Source organism: Sciurus carolinensis, chromosome 7, assembly GCF_902686445.1.
Source record: "Sciurus carolinensis chromosome 7, mSciCar1.2, whole genome shotgun sequence".
Taxonomy (NCBI): domain Eukaryota; kingdom Metazoa; phylum Chordata; class Mammalia; order Rodentia; family Sciuridae; genus Sciurus; species Sciurus carolinensis.
This window is the reverse complement of record NC_062219.1, coordinates 49,474,660-49,496,497: the sequence shown is the minus strand read 5'-3', so window position 1 is coordinate 49,496,497 and position 21,838 is coordinate 49,474,660. Positions and strand designations below refer to the sequence as shown.

Below are 21,838 nucleotides of genomic sequence, written 5' to 3'. Positions count from 1 at the left end.
ATGATATCTTAACTAGATTATTCTCTATTTCTTCAGTGCATGAGTGATAAAGTTTGCAGTTAGTTATTTTATATCTGAAATCTAAACATCACCCCTCTTTACATTATCTACAAGTATTATGACTTTCACAGTTAGGAATGCATCCTGGTGGGAATAGTTGGTAAAGGTTGGTGAGCCTATAAGAAAAGTATCCAAGGTGAAGTCACTGTGATCGCTACCATCACATATTTTGGTTGAATAGAAATGCAACTTCTAAGTGCTGGCCAACTTGATTAGATATGGAGGAGACTCATTCTGCTTTTTCACTGCTATTCAACCAGGATTTCTCTAGGAAAATGTTCAGACTTCAGTTTAGGACTTTGAAATCTGAAAATGAAATAAAAATCCATGTTTGCTTGTAACATTTAATTTTCTTAACTGACTCTGAAATGAACCTAAAACTCTGTCATCGCTGTACATCTGTGACTAAGAGCAATGTCAGGGCAAGGGTAATGGCAGCCTAATTTGCTCCATGGGGTCTGTCCTGGGGCTGCACAGATGCCGGCATCGTGTCTGGGGTCAAAGCGGGGCAGACCTTTTGTCCTTTCCTCCTCCTCCTCTCTTCCCCTGACATATGAAATGAATGGTGGCAGTGGCAAAGGGAAGCTGTAGTCCCCAGGAGGGAACTGATGGGCTGGTGGATGCACCAAGCAAGAAAAATAAGTGCAGCAGGAAGTAGAGTCTGAGGGAGGTTTGGCATACTAGTGGCTTCGCCCCACTGAGGCCACAAGACTTATCACAGCCCTCAGAGCATCCTGACTGCCTCATCCTTCTTCTCCCACCATCTGCTTTATATCCAACACTCCACTAAAGCCTTGTGTTACTAGTTAATTAATTATCTTGTTATAGGTCCCCATGAATTTGGCAGCTACTTTTCTGAATACAGCACATTACTTCAATAGAATTTTTTTGTGTCCCTAGAGAAAAAAAAAAAAATTTCCCAGGTGGAAAATAACTTTAAAAAGTAGGGTTACCTCAATGCATATTAAAAATATATTAGGCAGAAGACACTATCTGGAGTAGGATGCCTACTCTAATGGGAGTGGCATAAATTCCTCCTTTTTCCATACCATAAATTCTCACTTTTCCTACCGAGATAATTTGCATCATTCCAGATAGTTCTAAAAAAAAAAAAAAAAAATCACAAATTCTAAGTATCAGGGATCTCAGTAGGAGAAACTGAAGAGTCACTAATGTCCTTTGAAAGTCAGGTTTGTTCAGAGAGAATAACCAGAAGGATAAATGTGGATGGTAGATGAGACCTCTGAAAGCTGTGGACTTTTATGGGTTTCCATTCTCCTCTATCACATCCTCAAATGGTCCCACCCATGCTGATTGCCAACGATCATGTTCCGGAGTACAGTAGGTACTCCATGAACAGTTGCTGAATACATGAGCAAGAATTTTCAGCTGCTGTCTTCATACTGAATCACTGTCACACTGCCCACCCCAGGAAAATGAAACAAGTGGGTGACACTTGTTGGTGAGAGTTTAGGCAGCAGGGCCAAAGTAGGAATCTCTGCTCTGGTGATGACAAGAACATGGATTCCATTACCTCACAAGAGGAAACATGGGTCCCAAGTGCTCCATACTCACAAAGATCCCTATTTTCCTTTTTTGCATTATACCCCTTCCTACCTTCAGCTCTCTTTTATTTAATGAGAGGAGCCAAGACCACACTTTGATTCTTTTCTGGATCAATAATAAAAACATAAGGTCTTCCTTTTAAGCTTATGTGAGACATCTAGAGAGTCCTGGCACAGAGGCAGTACCATGCGTAGCTCCAAGAACAGTTGCTCAGCCCGGAGTTGGTAAGTGAAGATGGACCCAAACTCCTATGGCTGGTCTCCCCAGGCAGTAGATGACTGGCACGCAGAGGCAACAACACACAAACCATATTTAGGGACTTTATAACATTTTTTTCTCAGCATGATTATTAATGTACCCCTTTTACTTTCAAAAGTCTCCCAGTTCAGATGGTCCCCTATTTAAACACATACAAGTCTTACATTTAGCTTTATAGCATTTCAATATTTTAGAAAAATCTTTTTTTTTTTTTTTTTTTTTGGTACTGGGGATTGAACCCAGGAGCACTCAACCATTGAGCCACATCCCCAGTCCCTCTTTTTGTATTTTATTTAGAGACACAGTCTCACTGAGTTGCTTAGGGCCTTGCTAAGTTGCTGAGGCTGGCTTTGAACTCATGATCCTCCTGCCTCAGCCTCCTGAACCACTGGGATTACAGGCATGTGCCACCACACCCAGCATGTAAATTTTAATGTATATAAAGAACCACCTGTAGACCAAGAATGACTGATTATTATTAGGAAGAAATTAAATCACACATCATTTCATGGTTGCAAGAGAATAAAACTGGACCCTTTCCCAAGGCAATATAATGACTTGTTAATCAATCACAAAGCTATTAAAGCAAGAGGGGGGAAATATATGATATATCCCTTAGTTAAGGCACTTTAAAAAATAATAAAGTTAAATCCTCACAAAAGCATAAGAATTTGAATGTAAACTTACAAAAACAGAAAGGTCTAGCTTGGTTCTTCTTTCTTCTTGCGCATAGTTTTCTCTCAGATTTTCTCTCAGATTTAAAATATAAAATGAGACTATAATGTCTACATAACTAGGGAAAGTTAGTTAATGTTTTTATGTATTTAAAAGGGAGTGAAGAATATAATAGTGTGATATTTTATCATTGTTCTGTTTTTAACTTTAGAAATGATATACAATAATAAATACAGTCACCTTAAATGGTTATGCAAGTTGAGTGTTCCTTATTTGAATTTGGGAATATTTTTTCTCATTTTGGAATATTTGCACATTTATAATGAGGTATTTTATGGATGGGTCCCAAATATAACCATGAAATTCATTTATGTTGCACATACACCTTATACAGATTGCCTGAAGTTAATTTCATGCAATATTTTGGTGTGATGCATTTTGACTGTAACCTGTCACATGACCTCAAGTGTGGAACTTTCCACTTGTAGTATCACGTCAGTGCTTCGAAGCTATCAGATTATGAAGCATTTTGGATGCTGTTTTTTCAGATTAGGGATGCTCAACCTGTAGTTATATACTATATTAAATGTATCAATGAGTTTATAGAACAATGCATTATATTTTACATATTTCTGAACATTATATCTTTGAAGGTAATTTATTTTAACTGCACGTATGGTTACTTACCAAAGAATGACACACACACACCTCTAAAAAGAATTGCTTCCACATGTTTGCTATTAAATATACTAATCATATATTAATCAACAGGCAATTTATATTCTTGAGTACTAGGTCAATAACTGTAATTTGATTATCATATGCTATTAGTTAGTCTTGGTACTTTGGTCATGGTAAAAAAATTTAGTTTCATACTTATCTCAAATCTTTAAAAGAAATTAGATTTTATGTGACATTAAGTAGATACTAATAACTGGTTAAATATAAATTCCTTGCTTAATGAAGAGAAATAAACTTAATTACATAATATGATTATTAAGTATACTTAAAAGAATTTGAATAGAAAAAAAACTAAAAAGCAATCTTACAGACTATTCTGGAACCTTCAGAAACTTTCTTAATCTTGCAGGAAGAAAATAAAAATAAAAACTGTTTAATTCTCTACAGATAAATATTAGGAAAATGGAGACCTAAGTCTATTCTTAAAAATTAATAGTCTTAGCTAGGCTCAGTGGCACACACCTGTAATCCCAGAAACTCGGAGGTTGAGGCAGGAGGATTGCAAGTTGGAGGCCAGCTTTAGCAACTTAGTGGTACCCTGTCTCAAATGAACAAACAAATAAATAAAAAGGATCAAGGATATAGCTCAGTGGTAGAGCACCCCTGTGTTCAGGCACCAGTATGGCAAAAAGTTAAAAAAAAATTAATAGTCTTAGTGACGGGGATAGTTTAGAGGTAGAGAACTTGCCTAGCATGCACAGGGCCCTGGGTTAAATCTGTAGTTCCACTCCAAAAATATTAATAATCTTGATGGATGATTGTTCTAGATACAGGAGACACTAGAGAAGAGTGAAGAGAGTACTAATAAGGTACAAGAAGAAGGGGTGGAATTTTCTCTGCTCTCTCAGGCAGAATTGAACCCTCTTTCACACTGTCTTCCCTGTATCTTCTCCCCACCATCTAGCAAATGGAAGCCCATTTGTTTCTTTGCCAATTGGATTTGTTCTTATGCTTACAAACTCCGTGAGAGCAAAGACTAAGCCATTACATCTTCAGTCACCTCAATCCTACCAGGCATAGAGTAGTTGCTAAGTAAATGACTACTGAAATCAATTAGCAATAGAGAGGAAAGCATAACAATGTATCTCAGGCAGAAGGAGAGAGAAAATGATTGGTTCTCCAATAAAAATGTAGTAAGTCCTTCTTATGCTCCAGACATTGTAGTAGACAGTGAAGACATGAGTACTGGAGGAGGCAGGAGAGAATGGGTATATATGGGTGGGAGAGAATGACAATAACTCAATGGGGTCTGATCTATACTATTGTGGAGGAACAGAAAGCTAGACCATTCTGACTTGGGTGTGAGTGGGTGGGCTGCACAGAAGTAACAGGGTAAGAAAATAAGTTAGACCAGGAGAGAATATGTAGGCAGAGGGGCCAGCACATCAAAGGCATGGACGTGTGAAGAAGTGAGGTCCATTCTACATTTGGAATCACCCAATTGCAGGGACCTCCTAGAAGAGGGACAGGAGAGGAGTCCTGGGACAGGCCATTGACTAAGTTCATTTAAACTTGACCCTGTAAGTAAGGGATGTTGCAGGATATTAAGCTGGGGAACTGCATGATTAGCTTTGTAGTCAGAAAACCTTTCAGAAGCACTGAAGAGGATGGAAGCCCAAGGTCAATAAAGAGAATATCGTCATTCAGGTGAGTCATTCAGGTGAGAGGCTCCAATGACCTGAACTAAAGCAGTAGCACTGAGGCTGGTGAGAGAGCTGAGGAGGCAGGATTGTCATGTCTTGGGGACAGACCAGAGGTGGGAAGAGGCAGAGATACAAAAAAAAATTTTAAGGTACCCACTGTGCTCCCACTAACATTTTTCACTTTGTAACTAAGTTTCTCCTTGGTTTCCTTCTTTTCTTTAGTATCTTGGCAGGTGATACTGGAAACAAAGAAGATAAATATAACAAAGTACTTGAAAAGAAGTAACACTAAAAATGGAAAGATGTATACAATTCTCAAGTCCTCCCAGGTGCAGTGTCACATGCCTGTAATCCCAGAGACTCAGGAGGCTGAGGCAGGAGGAATGCAAGTTCAAGGTCAGCCTCAGCAATTTATCGAGACCCTGTCTCAAAAAATAACATCGCCACAAAGACTGAGGATGCACAATATAGAAAGAAAAGTGCTCCTAGGCTAGGTTCAATCCCCAGTACAAAAAACTAACAAACAAACAACCCCAAATCCCTCAAGCTCTTTGTGGTTGGTAGTACAGAGTTAGGAGTCCATTATTTAAAGGTATTCTAAAACTCCAAAACTGAAAGCTGCCCTAGTAACCCTTGACTACCTGGTCATCCATTTCAGAGTATATAGGGTATGTGATTAGACAAACATCTGATTAAGAAAAGTAATTAATTTCATTCATAGAAAATTAGGAAATAACAATTATATACTTAGAAAGGTTTTATAGTTGCCACACACAGTTTTCAGGACAGTTGGAAAAATATTGCTTAAAGAGCCACATCTCAGGGCTAAGTGGGGATGATACATCTAGTCTAGATTTGGAAACAGAAACATATTCATACTGAATGTAAAGAAGCCTTCCTATCAGCAATCCATCCATCCATGGCCCATCAATCTCTCCTGAGCCCTTGTACCTGTCTTGCTCTCTGCCACTGCACCCAGGTCCCTTTGGATGCCTTAGCTCTCTGCTTCCAGGTTCTGAGATACTTCCAGGAAGAAGCTCTGTGTCTGTCCCTTCATACCATGAGCCAAGCAGCATGGACATAAGGGTAATAAGAACACAATCCCTATTTTGAGAAGCAGTCAGGTGGTTAACAGAAAAATCTTCAGGCTTTTCCTGGGCATTCTCAGGAGGAAAGAACCTTTCAGATCCACAGGATCCCTGGAGCTACCTAATAGAGAGTTTGGGCATTTCTCTACCTTCTATCCTTGGGAGAAAAGAACTCCTTCCCAGTGGTCTCAGGTTCCATAATGTTCCATTCAGCTCAGAAAATTAAGGCAATTAGGAACTTCAGGTCACAGGCAGCTGGCTCACCAGATGAGGAAATCCCATTCTTAGGCAACGTCAATTCCCACCAGGGCACACATAGTGCAGATTCAGCTTTTCAGCAGTATTGTGGTAGACCTATGGCAGTTTTCTTAAAAATAGGTCCAACAGTTTGCTGAAGTTAATATGGAGTAATTCATTGCTTTAGTGGTCATTTAATATATATATATGAAAATAGTATGATATGACAAAACCAAGAAATTAACTTTTATTTAAATTAAATTAATCCTTTTGCTGCAGGGAAAACACCAGAAAATAGCAGGACATGGATTTCAAGGTCTGGGAATCTAGGGCTAGTAAGTGGGAGATAATGGCAGCAGAGAGGTCTGGTAATGTGGGGCTTACCTGTGGGAGCTGGAGTTAGGTGGTGTGGGTTTGAGTCAAGGTTCCACCCCAGTAGCTATGAGACCTTTCTGGGCCTCATTTCCCTATCTATGAAATGCAAATACTAATGACACGTTCCACCCAATGCTTCATGAGAGTAAAATACATTAAGAACTATACTGCATTGTGTATAGAAAAAAAATAAATGTTAGCTAGTATCATTTGTTAGTTTTACAAGATGAAGAGATGAATAGGTATATATTAGGAAAAAAACATGGAAGGACTTGAGTTTCTAAGCCTTATAAGCATAAAATAGGAATAGCTGACTAGTTACCAAAATTAAAATAAGTCTAAAAACAGTTAATAAAATTAAACTTAACCTTTTTAGTCAAGTTACCCAAGTTTTGCTGCAGTTGGTAGATAGCTTTCCCCTTTATACAATAAATTCTATAAGGTATAAAATATGAGATTAAACAAATTATGTGTATCATAAAACATTTAACTCATGTTGGATCTAAAGAGAAATAAAATTTTCCAATGCTTTTAGCAAAAACTTGTTCTTCCCATATACTGTAGATGAGGATACACATTTCAAAGAATAGTGTGAACATGTGTAGCTGGGCCTTGCAAGAAACTATGAATCTCTATTTCTGTGCTTGCCACAGGCCTTTAAAGCCAGTAACACTTTAATCCAACCTAAGTCTTGAAACAAACATTTTTCTTCATCCAGTTCCATCAATAGTAAGAGATCCAGAGAACCTGTAACTTACAATGGAGACCGATTCAAATACACTTATGTTGAGCATCATGCACCCTATTATGTTTAATCATGTATAATGGTGCTATGGTGATGTTAAGGATGATGGTGGTGGCAGCAATTATCAACTGCTTCCTGAACCTCTGTGCTAGGCATGTGTGTGTGTGTGTGTGTGTGTGTGTGTGTGTGTATGTGCGTGTGTGCGCGCGCACGCGCGTGTCCATACCAGGGATTGAAGTCAAGGACACTTAACCACTGAGCCATCTTCTCATCCCTTTTTATTTTTATTTATTTATTTATTTATTTGAGACCAGGTCTCACTAGGTTGCTTACAACTTCGCTAAATTGCTGAGACTGGCTTTGAACCTGGGATCCTCCTGCCTCAGCCTCCCAAGCCACTAGGATTACAGGCATGCATCGCCATGACTGTCTTGTGTTAGGCATTTTATGTAGATCATCATAAAAAAGTGTACAAACTGGCATTCCCACTACCATGGAACAGATAAAACTACTAAGAATTAGAAAAGCTAAGTACTTTGCCAAGATGTCATAGCTAATAAGCAGTGAAGTAGGGATCTAATTCAGCCAACTGTCCGACTCCAGTTCTTGTACTACAATAAACACTTTATTTATGTTGAGGCACGCTTGGGATTACTGTGAGCTTTTCATTGACTTCAGTTAGTTAACTATGGGAAAGAACATTACAGTGACATTTTAATATGTTCCTGAATAGTTCCCCAACCTATACTCAAATAGTAAGATTGTTAATATTTATGATAGGTTGGTTGTGCTCCCTCATTAGCAGTTTAAAGATTCTGTTACTTAATGTTAATTATGTCTTATATGGCTTTTACCAAAAAAAAAAAAAAAAAAAGGCACAATTACAGACATTCTTCCTTTTGTCTATTTTAATTTAAACATTTAATTCACACTATTATCTCACACTCCTACATCATCATCTTCCTTCTCTCAGGCCACTCCATCTCATACAGGTTATTATTCCACAGGGTTCCATAGATAGTAATGTCCTGAGATTATCATGAAAAGAAAAATGTCTATCCAATATTAAATCCCACATCTTAAAAAAACTATGCAATTATAAAATCATTTGAAGTTTCTTTACCTCTGGCAAGCAACTTGTAGAATATCCTGCTTCAGGTCATACAGTAAACATTAATGGAATGCCTACTGTGTGCTGGAGGGCTTAAGCAGAGTAGGTCTCATTTCACACTTTCTATAAAACTGAGATTTCTTTGGCATGTACCAAGTAGTAACACATAACACTGACCTCTGTTCAAGTTCACATTATAAGGATATTATGGGAGGCATAAAACACTCAGTATCAGATTCTGTGCTATTAAAACTACTTAAGTATGGCATCAGTTCTTAAAGTTGCCTAATTTAAAAGCAGCTGAACCTTAGAAAATTATTGAGTCCATTAAAAACTACATTAAGGTACAGTACCATGCTTAAGTGTGGCTCTGGTTCAGGTTATGTCACTGTTTCATTACAAAAGCCCTCCTTAAAAATTTCTTAAGAATTCCCTCTAAGTTGAAAACTGTTGTAAATCTTAGCAGCTAGCATTTATTTTGCTTTAAGACAACTTAGCCCTCTATTTAGGCAAACTTAAAAAACAAATATCTATTCAAGAGCACAGCACAGTAGATTGTCTTGGCCTAGAGTAGAGCTTGAGCCATTTATTTAATAAGATGAGACCTCAGTTTCCTCATCTCCCCAATGGGGATAATAATAATTACTTTGCCTATCTAATTTCCTTCTTCAAAATGGGCGATGATAGACTGGCTACTAGAATTTAATGAGTTATTGTTGGTAGAACTCTATGGACAGTGTCAGGCACATTCTAAAAGTTATTATAAGTGTTTATTAAATCAACTGTTCAAAAATTTTGGGAGTCTCCAAAATTTTAATATCAAACTAGTTGAGCATTTATAATTATTATCCTTAGAATGATGCCCTCTTCACAAACCACATATACCACAAGGGAAATTTGATTCCTGTAGTTCAAAGATATTATGGAAAATATAGATAAATACAGAAACAAAAATAATATATAATACACATATGCATATATCTATGTATGTATATACATACATTTTATATTTCCATATAAAACTTACACACATAAAACATGACCCAAAGTCAAGTCAAACATTCAACTATTTTTTAATACTGACAGCCTTCTTTCATAAACTTTTCAAGAAGATGAAATAATCCATTTTACAAATGTTAATTAATAATATGATATAATAATGAAAGTTGCATATAAAATTTAGAGTGGTTCATTTATCCTATCTGTACATTGCACCAATCTCCAAATGTAATCTTTTAAGTTTATTTTTGATAAATGCTAGATATTCTAAAGTGGGTTTGATTTAGATCAGGGATTTTGAATGTAGTTATTAATACCTTGCTTTAATTGTACTTCTGCTGTGAAGGTTAAGATAACATCACAACTCTCAGAAACAACACTGACTCCACAAAAGTAAAATTTGTCAGCAATTAAAAATATATACTTTTGTTGGTTTCATATTTAACTCAGAAAACATAGAAGTTTTCTAAATAACAACTAAATATTCCATAATGAAAAGTTTAGATATTTTGGCTTTGACTTCCCCTACCAACAAAAGGACAGGGCTTAAATGGAGATAAATCTTTGTTTTGAATAATTATTCCTTTGACTTGATTTGCTCTCTCCTCTTATTACTCTTCCGTAAAAAAATACAGAATTCTTTTATCAAACAGTAATTACTCAATTATAATAATTTTATAATATTCAAGTATTGGAAAAAAAATTGAGAAATTTTAAAATAATGCATACAAAGACAGTGAAGTATACAAGCATGCACATAATTTCAATGACACAATCTTAGTGTTATTGTTCACTCTATTTCACTAAGTTTTAGCAAGCATTCTCTCTGCCAATAGTTCCCTTTACTAGAAGTTACCTTTAGAGTTATTTCATTCATAAATTAGGATTCCTACAACAAAAGACCATCCTGGAAGACATGTCAAGCGAGTCAAAGAAAATTCTCTTTTACTAAAATTTTCAAAAAATACTTCTCTTTTTCTAAAAATGAAGCAAAAAAAAAAACTTTAAGTAGTCATTTTTATTATCTTGCTCATTTACATATAATTGTATTTTAAGAGACATTACTGTTTCTGAGATTAGAAAAATCAAGAGATGAGAAGTTAAGGAGCAAAATATTTGTTGTGTTCTATGAATTCAAGTTCTCTTTTTCAATGCAACAGAAACATTTGCATTTATTCATAAATGAATACTAATGACATTCGGATCTGGCACTGCTCCATAGAAATCATACCCAGTGCACAGATAGTTATATGACTCTAAAGTATTTAAAGAGCAAGATTAGCGTCAACAACAATTCTCTGAAGTTGAGTCATATCTAAATAACATGGTGGGTTAAGAATAATGGTGGAATTTAGGGTGGAAACAAAGTTGGTTAGTTAACATTTTCCATGATTTTTGCATCAGTAGCTCTTTGTTGATCACCTACTTTGGGCAAGATGTGCTTCCCTAAGTAAGCCTCTGCTCTACAGTTCTATCTCACAGTGTAGGAGTAAGCACCCTGTTTCTAGCAATAATCCTTTCTTGTTTAAAATAACATCCCAGTTCAGCTATGCACATTGTGCGTACTCATGTGCTTGATAAATACAATTTTGAATGAGTAAAAATTCAGTGAGTAAGAAGGTTATTCATTCAAAAACATCTGTGTATGTGTTTAAATGTAAGGACAATAATGCAAGCCTGATCAAAACACTGAGCAACACCTCCTCACAAAGATGTGAAAGGGAGAAACTTTAAATATTAACATGCAAGCATGCAATCTGGCTTAATCTAGAAACCATGGCCCAGTCCTTGTTGTAATTCTCCATTGAACACTATGCTTGTAATTTCCCATACAATCTGCTTAGGCATCTATTTGAAAATATTATTTTATATGAGTTCTGATGTTTCCATATATTTTAATAATTGAGAAACGAACATTTTCAAATACCACAGTATAACTTGGAAGAGTAGTTTTTCTTTTCACTATTAAAGTGCATCAGAAGCAGTTAAATGTAAGCAATTGTTTCCTTTCCATCATTATGTGTCTTCTAACATCTCCTTGGATCTTATCACAATTCACTGGTGAATAACTTTATATTCTTGAAGTAAAGAAGCCTGCCCTGGTGTTCACTTAGAAAAATGACCATTTGTAAACAAATACAGGAAGAAAGGTAAGTAGAATTGTTTTCATTTTTTTTTTTAAAGAATTTCACTAGGGGGAAACACATAGGTAAACTTTAAAAATCTGTTGCAATGTAATTGATACCAATAAAAGACATTTTTAAATAGTCATTTTAGATATTCAAATTTGTTATTCCCTTTTATTGTCTTCTCTTTAACTTTTCCATGTAAACAAAGCTGAATATATTTGAACTGACTTGTAATGTTAAAAAATTTGTTTAAAGCTCTGAAATATGTAGAAATCCCTGGGCAAAATCTTTCAGAAACACCCACTTTTAATTACTTCTATCAAACGGGTTTAGAAAGGAACTCTGTCACGGAAAGGATGCCCACCCACTTTTGCTCCCGCCCAACCCGACCCTGCACGCTATTTATCAGGCTAAGTTTACATAAATCAGAGGGGAGTTACAGTGCAATTAAATGTATCCACGAAGTAATATGATATAAAGCACTTTGCAAATATTAATTTTCCCCTTAAGGGATCAATGTTTTCCATGAAAAACTGGTCAGAGGGAAGGAGAGAAGAAAGAGAAAGAGAGAAACCCACCCGGTGAGGACTGGGGAGACCACAGATCCCGGGATCCCAGTTGCAGCTCCGTTGGGTGGGTCTCATGAAGCACTCAGGGAGGAAAGCCTGAGAGAGGAACCCACCACGGTGAAGTGACTTGGGAGTTATGGTAGAGGTTTGCTGGTTGTGTTCCTGGAGCCTCTAGGTGAATGTATTCACATCAGGCAGGGCGCTCCTAATTCCCCGCTTCCCTGAAATAAGGTGATCTCCCAAGTCTCAGCGGCAGGACAGGAGTCACAGCGCTCTAGTCAGTAGCCAAAAATGACCTCGCGGACCTCTTAGCAATAGCAATATGACCACCCCCTCTACTGCATCCATCTCCTGAGTGTATGCGTGCGTGCGTGTTGATAGTGGGTGGGAAGGGTTGCGTGAAGTGGGGCCGTGAGGTGGCGGGGACTGGTCATGCCAGCTCCAAACAGTGAGCAACCCACCCACAGTTAACTGAGCCTTTGCCTGTCCCCTACCTGCCCTCTGTTCCGGCTTCATAGCCCCTCACTCCCCTAAAGCTGCTCTAAAACTCCAAGAGACAGTATAGAGCCACCCCCAGAAGTGACGGAGCATGAGCCCCCAAACTCTGCCGGAGCGCGGTGAAGAGAGAGAACGCGTGTTCTCCTTCTCCCTCTAGGACAGCGCTAGGTGTAGCGCTCAGGAAAAGAGATTGAGACTGACAGTCTAAATTCACCCGCGCAATCGCCCCCGCTATTTTTCATCTCCTACTAGTTTAACCCTGATCCCCAGCAAACGTCTCAAAAGTCTTCCCCGGGCAGCGCCCAGGAAAACCGCACCCCACAAAGTGTTTTTGGCTTGCTTTCGGTGATTTTCTTCCCTTGTCATTTCCCCCCAATCTGAGGTCTCAGCCCAGTGTGCTCGAGCCCCTCCCCCGCGCGAGGCGGGCAGTGCGCCCTGCTCACCATCGTCCCCGGCGGCGGCGGCGGCGGTGGCGCGGGCGGGAGCCCAGGGCGCGGTGGCCGGCGGCCGGTCACGCCGGGCCACGGGGCCGTTTCTGCGGTCCCAGCGGGAGGCAATTGGTCCAGGAGTTTCGGATGCTCTGGCTTGGGCTCAGCTGAAAGCGAGTCGGCGTGAATGGGAGCAGGCAAGCAGAGCTGTGTGTGCGCGCGTGTAAGAGGCGGGCGGGCTCCTACACACAGGCGGCGGCGGCGGCCGTAAGGTCCGGGGCGGGGAGCCGGGAGGGGGAGGAGGCGGGCGAGAAGTAGTGGAGTTTAGGGCGCGTTTCCTGCACTTCCCCGGGAGACTGGAGCCAGGTGCGGCAGGGCGCGCTCCCGCGGCGCGGGCACTGCACGGGTTGCCGCCTGAGCCCGAGTCCGCGCAGTGTCGGGGACCGCAGACGTTCTGCGGGAGGAGGTGCGCATCCTCCTCTCCCCGGAGGGCACCGGCGCAGCCCCGGACCCCTCGAGCGAAGGGTGAGAGCCTCGGGCGTTTTCGGTGACAACCTCGAGCTGTTTGTTCCTTCTGGATGCGCCCAAAAGAGCAACAGTCAGTGTGGTTGGGATCTTCTCTTCTCGCGTCCTCCAACCTCTAGTGCCAAGCTGTGCGGGAGCCCGACTCCCCGCGGCTTGCGCTGTCACGGCCGCCGCCCGGCCCCCAGCGCGCTGGAGCCGGCAGCTGCCTCCCGGAGACGTGCCCAGCTGTGTGCGCGTGTGTGTGTCTAAGCGAATCTCTTCCCCTCCATCACTCGGGCGCGCAGGAGGGACCAGGTCCCCGGCGACCAGCTGCAGAGTGGCTGCCAGTCCACACCCTCCCGGCTCTCTTCCCACCCACCCCGCCCCTACTCCTCCTCGCCCTCCCCCACTTCCCTGTGCTCCTCCTCCAGCTGCCGTTCCAGAGCTCCCAAAGGCAGCGGAGAAACCGCATGGAAAGGGAGGAGGAGAAGGGTGGGGAAGGAAGCGCAGGTGTCTTCAGCCCGAGAGATGGGCTCACTCACTGGAGCCGCTTGCTGCAGGGGAAGGGCAGGGCCTCAGGCGAAGTGGGAGGAGGAGGATTTATCCAGAGGCGGAGGTCCCGATACTGAGCCATCAGGAGTCCCACCCAGGAGCGGGAACCGCTGGCGAGCAGCGCAGTGGGGTAACCAGGTGGGAGCGCAGAGCTCCTGAGCGGACTGAGGTCTCAGCTTGGGGAACCGCGGAGGTGACCAGTAATGGTAGAACTCCCCGGGACTTCGAGGTCGAAGGGAACCATTTCTGAGATGCTGAGACATGTCTTTCTGGGATAAGGGGGGTGAGGTTGACTCACTCAGACCTTGGGGCACACAGGTGTTCAGGGAGCTCCCCTTATCTGGCTGGAGAACTGGAGGCTGTGAAGGGTCGGGCGTCAGCAGTGGTGCTTTGGGCTGCTGTATGCATTCAGAGTCACAGGGGGCGATCACCATCACCGGTTAGCTGGTTAAAGGAACTCAGGGTTCAGCCTTTTTTCATGTCCCAAGTCCCAAGCCCAGAGGCACACTCATCTTTCCAATTTAGTCTGTCTGTCCTATGCCTTGCCCCTCGGAAAACAACAGACTAGGGTACTGATTCTACATTCTATTTACTGCGGTCCTTGCCTGAATGAAAGGATCCCATACAATCTAAGGAAACTGTTATGTTACTGCTTCTCAACTGTACTCTTCTCCCTCGAAATACATCCATAGCCAATCAAATAATCTGAGGAACTATCGTTGTTATTAATAAACACTCTCTCTCTGAAATTTTCTTGAAAAATACCTCTCCGTTTTTACTTTTCTTTTTTCTGTAGAGGCATTAAGTCTCTAACTTACATTTCATACTACAAATACAGCGCACAGAAAGGTCCTTTAGGCAAATCACAATGTTACTGCTCAGGAGGGCTTGTCTGTTTTCAAATGACAATCAGAATGCAAAGTTGAGTCAACCTGAGGTCAGTGGAGAAGACTGGTCCATTTAATTAGAGGTCTGTTAGAATGATCACCAGCAACAACACTAGAAAGAATTGCTGTGCTTTCTCCAGTATCCATTCCTTTTTATTATAGTAATTTCACTTTGTTAATTTAGTCAATCTGAAAATGAACGGTCAGATACAATTCATAAGGCACAATATTTCTAGATTCCCATTCAAAATTCAACCTCACCTCCTTCCACAGACTCATTTCCAAAGGTCATGAGCTCAGATCTCAAACTGCATTTTTTAACTGTCAGGTTTTAACCTGAAGATTGGAAGCCCTTCTAGTTCTAGGAGGAGATAACTTAAAGCTAAGTAAACTTGTTTACCAACTACTCAGACAAAATCCTAAGCTCAGCAGCAACAACAAAATATATATTGTGTAATGTATTGAGCTGAGGAAAGATGGCTGTTTGCCAGATATGTGATCCATTAACCTCTTTAGCTCATTGTTGGCAACAATAGCATACAATCACATTCTTATGTTTGAGAGACAAGGGATTTTTTTTTCCCATCTCAAAATCACAATGCCACATTATAGTCTAAAAGAAACCTCAAACAATAAAAGTAATAAGAAAGGAAGAAACACAATTTGCTATTTTTTTCCTGAACTAATGTTTCTATTCTGTTGTTTTTTTCTTTTCTTTTTCTTTTTCTTTTTTTTTTAACTCAGGGGTGTGGATTGCTGATAAGCAATAAAACCCACAAAGGCATGACAATAGATTTTGAAGAAAGTCTCACTCCAACTATCAGTCCTTTCAGTTAGTTAACTTTATTTAAAATGTTGGTTTGCATTATCTTTTTATTGGTATTCATTCTTTATTTTGAACCCTGAAGATGGCTGAGAAGGAGTATGGGTGAGGTGAATCTATTTCTTATTCTGTTTCACATAAGGCTGGTACCTCCATAGCAGCTGAGGAACAGTCAGCAGCCTGTGCTTTGTCAGTGACCCCAACTTCTTCTCAGAGAATCCTTAGCTCTGTAGCTGATGGCATGTGAGATTGTCACACTGATTTTCCCTCCCATGTGCAGGATCATGCCTGCAGCTAGAAGCAGATCAGTCCAGAGTCTGTGAGGTATTTTTCTGGTAATGTGATCAGTCTCCTAGGTCACACACAGGACTCCAGGACTTTCAACAAACCAAGTCCCATTCACCCCCCAAAAGTTACCAGAAAAGGTAATGGTGAAAAATAGAAAAACAAAAACAACCTTGAAACAATAGGATCTTATTGGAAGACTAAGTGAGATCCTGCATCTCAGTCTGGTTTTCAGGGTGCTGCCAGGAGCTGTAAGTTTATAGAGAGGAAGAATTGGAGCAGGGGATGAGAGTTATGCATAATTAAGTAGTTTTGGTCAGACTGTTATCTGGTGGATCATAATCTCAGTTTGGTTCTGTAAGGTAGCTCAGGAGAAGTCTTTATCACCTGAGGGGGCAGTTGCCACCTGTTGCTCAGGATGTTTATCCATCAGACCAGTGATCCTGCAAGTGGGCAATGACTAGAGATTTCTAGGTACCACTTCCAGGGGCTAAAATAGGATAATGAAAATCTTGCCTCAGTCTTCAAGGGAGACAAAATAGGTTAAGTAAATTTAGGGCTAATAAACCTTGTATTACTAGTTTTTAGATGAATACTTTTTTATTTTTCCAAAATTAAATGAAAGAACCCCCTGCCTCCATGGAGTGAGGTCAGTAATAGCTAGGGTTGTAAGGTACAGAGCTGGTGGACCAGGAACTCTTTCATCAAAAGTAAACAAGCCCTTGTACCCACATTTATATGCTCTGGCACTGTAATTGAGAATCCCTTGTTTAAAAGAAATGTGGTTTTTGTATTGTATTATGTTTTGTTTAATCATGGGAGACATTAAAGTGTAAGTCCCTGTGTATTTGCCAACTTTTCATCACTGACCAAGATACCTGACAAGAATAGCTTAGAGGAGGAAAATTTTATTTTGTCTTACAGTTTCAGAGGTTCAGTCTTTGGTGGGAAGGCTTTATTACTGTGGACCCACGTTGAGGGAGAACATTATATCAGAAGGTCATGTCAGAGGAGCACTGCTTCCCTTATGGCAGCCAGGAAGCAGAGACAGAAAGGGGAAGGGGCTGCAAGGAAGATGAACCCTTCCAGGGTAGGCCCCAGTGATCCATCTCCTCCAGCTCCAGCCCACCCGCCTGCCAACCGGTCAGTCCTCTTAAACTAGAGTGGACTGATTAGGTTACAAATGTCATAATCTAAAAATCTTACCTCCAAATATTACTGTATTGACATAGGAACTTTGAGGAGACACTTCATATCCAAATCACAGCATCATGCCTAATTATAAGGGAAACATTTCTCATGGTAGGGATGGGTCCCTAGGTAGGACGATAGAAACTGTGAAGGCGGTGAAAGAGGATTTCACCTTTCTCTAGGTCTTGACCAGTGCTGACCAATAGAAGTGTAGTGAAAGGAACACATGTGAACCACATAATAATTTTAAATATTTTTGTAACATTAAAATACTAATAACAAATAGGTGAAATTAATTTTAATAATATATTGTATTTAATATGATATATCAAGAATATTATTTCAAAATGTGATCAGTATTAAAATTATTAAGATACTTTACATGTTTTTGAAAATATGATGGACAGAATGTCTTCCTAAAGATGTCCATGTCTGAAACCCTGGAACCTGTAAATGTATTGCATTACATTATAAAAGGGATTTGGCACATGTAATTAAAATTACAGGTCTTACAATTTAATCACATGGATTCATTTTTAATAGTCAAATAGTAATTGTTATATTATTCAATTTACCTAGTTAAAATGACAATTTACATATCTTAAATTAGTGAGAAGTTGCTGTTTTTTATCAGGAGGAAAACAGCTAGAGTGACACACATTGGATATACTTTGTATTCGATATATTATAAAAATTCATACATTTCAAGAATTGCTTTGATTTTTGATATTTAGACATCAGCATGTGAAGAACACATGATGACTTTTAAACATATAATTCAAACTACTTATAATTTCCTATATTCCTAACATGAAATTCCAGTCCCTTTGAAGTAAGCCTGCAACATACCTAAGGAACAATGTCCTGTATCATGCATGCAAATTACTTCTCATCCATGTGAACATCTCTTTACTTGAACTTCTAAGACTCCCAGCTCCAGAAGTCATTGTTCAGGGGCTTATGGTGGTCCACAGAAAAAGAGGTAAAATGTTACCTGGACTTATTAACAAAAGTTAATGATTCATATATATGTTATACAGTTATATAATACATAAACTATATACATATATTATCATTTTTCTCATTGAACCCACAAACCAAGCACTATAATGTGCCATCTTCAAATAACATTTGAGACAGTAGAATTAATCTGGAGGGATCACAATGAATTCCATGTAACACAAATAACAATAAAGACCACTTCTCTACAATAACTTTTTAAGTTTCCAGTTAAATACAGAATCAGTTTCATAGTTTTAACAGTGAAAGCTTATACACTGAGGTCAATACATATATCTAGCCTTTTAAGCTAAGCTTGACCATGTAAAAAAGTTTGTTACAAAGTATAAATTAACAAATGCTAAAGAAACTTTTTAAAAGTACTTTTTATAGATATTAAGTACTTTTTATAGATATTAAGTTTCATCCTGCACACAGAATTCAACATAAAGAGAGAAGTCAGAACTTTTATACTTTCATTCATCTTTATTTAACTTTTAAGATAATACTCCAGTAGACTATTAAAATAATAGTGTTACTGGAGTCTTAGGCCAGAGTCTGAACTCTGGGGATTCAATGAACATGTCCTGCTACTTACCCCAAAAAACATACAGCGAAAAGGTAATGGTGAAAAACATGAAAGGAACTTTTATAAGTGTAGTTATACCTGGAAGACAAGGGGACTCAGGTCCTTGGTTCTGTCTTTAAGGGGTTGACGATTATTTTGAGGTATTATAGAAGGGGAATGAGGTAAGGGTTGGGGGTTTGCATAGCTAGAGGCTTTGTAGAGCTGCCCAACAGTTGATCTTGATCAGGTGTGTCTGGTCCAGCCATTACCTTAGGATTGGTAAGGTTAGACCTTATCTGCAATAAGAAAAAAAAAAAAAAAAAGTGCTGTTGCCTGGGGAACAGTTTCAACTCATCATGAGATGTTTATGGGTCATACTTGTTGTTCCTATAATCTGAGGTGACTCAGAGCAAAGAAGTCAGATGCAAAATGGAAGCAGGAATGCAGGCAAAAGATAAAGAGTCTAAGTCCTGTTGCAATAGTTAAGTAGTTAGCATATTAAGAATATAGGTCTTCATTGACCACTGCATGGACAGGACCAACAGTATTATTCACTGAACACCACCTCTGGGATAATGTTTATCATCCTTATAAGTTTCCCCATTGTATGGTACCATCTATCTTTCCTTATTTGTTTCAAAGTCTACAAATTCTACCTGAACAATTTCATCATTTTCTCCTACTTCCTTCCTCTCAGGTATAAGTTTTTCCAACAATGAGACCATCAAGACAGAGAAAGCCATTCTCAGGAGAGTTTACACTAAATCAGGAGGGGACCCTTTTTTCTATGTCTACAATAAATTGACACATTTTCATTTATGTATATACCTGACAATCTGACCTGGAGGATAAGAGATGATGATAATGATCAAGATGCCCAAAATGGATATTGGCTTTGGCAATCATTCAATCATTCAACCATTTATATGTCCACATATATGAAAAGATCTTCTCCTCATTAAGAACAGTGTGGTCCTTCTAACCTAAAACAATGATATCTTCTGGTTTCAGTCACCATTCTTGATCTCATTTACCATGGAATATTATCTTCAGGTCATCTTTCACATCTTTGTCTATGTGAATTTGTAGATTCTTCTTTGACATATCTTATATGTCAGCCTTCTTTGTATTTGTTTTTTGGTGGTATTGGGGATTTAACAGGGGGTCTTAGTCCAACTGTAGGTTTAACATCTGTTTTTAGGACTAATCTGTTCCCCATACCTGCAGAATGAATTTGCTGAGTCATTCCAGCTCCCATCTGAGAATTTCTTGTTTGCATTCCAGCACCTCAGTGATTGGGTCCTCACTTCTGCCTTTTTCAAACCTCAGCCTTCATGTTTGTCACAAATCAGATACTTTTGTGGAGCTAGTTTTCTTGTTGCAACATCATGTAAATCTTTGGAGGTTACAATGAGCTAGTTCAGATAATTTTTGCCTTTCCTTTCTGTCTATAGCCTTCCTCCTTCAAAAAATAAACCCAGAGATGACCATGGGGGAGCAATACCACCACTTGCTCCACCAACTTTAACTATTCTCCTCCTTTGTCACCTAATTTCATTTTATTTGCATCAGAGAGCACTTCATAAGCGTGAGAAATCTGGTTAAACTTCTCTCCTATAATTCTTATCAGGGTGGTACTTCAGTTTTCTATAAGCCTTTTTAAACTTCTGATGGCCTTGAGTTTGACCCCAAAACATTCTATTAAAGTGGTTTCTTTCACCATTTTTGATAGCTGGTGAATGATGGCTGGTTTCAGTGAGCAGGAAGGCTTAGGAAGCCACAAATCCTGCCTTTCACTTGAGTATTCTGGAGAGTTCCTTCATATAAGTTCTCAGCAGCAGAGAAGATGCTCAGACTAGAAATAGAAGAGATGCAACAGACGCAGGACTCTGTCACATGAAAAGCATGTGAAGAATGCAACATGCCCTTGTTGGTTTGAAGATGGAAGTGACAATGTGACAAGGAATACAGGTTGCCTTAGATCCCGAAGTCCTCTGGATGATGGTCAGGCAGGAAAGGAGATTACTACCCTGTAACCCAGAGAAACTGAATTTGACCAATGACCTGAAGGATAATGGAGATAGATTCATCTTTTGAGTCCCGACAAAAGAATGAAGTGACAGACACCTTGATTTTGGCTTTATGAGACTCTAAGCAGAGCACTCAACTCAGGTACATGTTACTGGGAATTAATCTGGTTTACAGAATTATGAGATAAAAATTGAGAGCTTTAAAGCCACTAAATTGGTGGTAATTTTTATAGCAGCAATGGAAAACTCGTAGACATACCAGGTCTTCAAATTTGGCATGCATTTTACACAACTAACACATTTCGGTTTGGACTAACTCCTTTCAAGTACTCAATAGACACATGTGGGTAGTTTTATTAAGAGAAGAGCATCATGTTTTACAATTCAAATCATTCCATTTTTAGCCTTCAAGAGCAGAAACCAACCATTGTTATCTGGGACCATATTAGGAAGGTTTTGGCCAGATAGCTATAAAATTGGACTGGGCTTAAAGAAAAACAAACGGAACCTAGAACAGAAGGGAGCAGAGGGAGGCTTTCCAGGCTATGAGAAAGAGTGGGGTTAGCAATGTAAAGACAAGAAAGTGAATCTTGGGTTGATTTGACTGACAACAAGTTCCTTTTTAAAATTAAACTTTAACTGGCACAGAGCAACACAAAAATCCTGCATACTGATGAGATGACATAATGTTTTGATATACTTATATATTGCATTATATTTAAATCAGGTTAGTCATTTCTATTTCCTCAAACATTTATCATTACCTTATGGTGAAAACTTTCAAAATTCTTTCTTCCAGCTCTGCGAAATGCACAGGTTCCTTTTGGCTTTAGCACAAAGCATCTATAAGAACAGCTACAGTTCATGTAGGAGATGG

The 21,838-nt window shown here is 39.4% G+C and overlaps 1 protein-coding gene and 1 pseudogene across 1 annotated transcript in view; both read right to left on the bottom strand.

Moving 5' to 3' along the window:
* The window catches only part of Hs3st5 (heparan sulfate-glucosamine 3-sulfotransferase 5), a 266,478-nt gene extending 252,536 nt beyond the window's left edge, over positions 1–13,942 (bottom strand). The window contains 1 exon segment of the mRNA XM_047559701.1: positions 13,138–13,942. The gene's annotated coding sequence lies outside the window, so the exon portion shown is untranslated.
* A 5,540-nt stretch (positions 13,943–19,482) lies between these two features.
* Positions 19,483–20,035, bottom strand: LOC124989210 (dnaJ homolog subfamily A member 1-like; annotated as a pseudogene).
* Between the last annotated feature and the right edge of the window lie 1,803 nt (positions 20,036–21,838).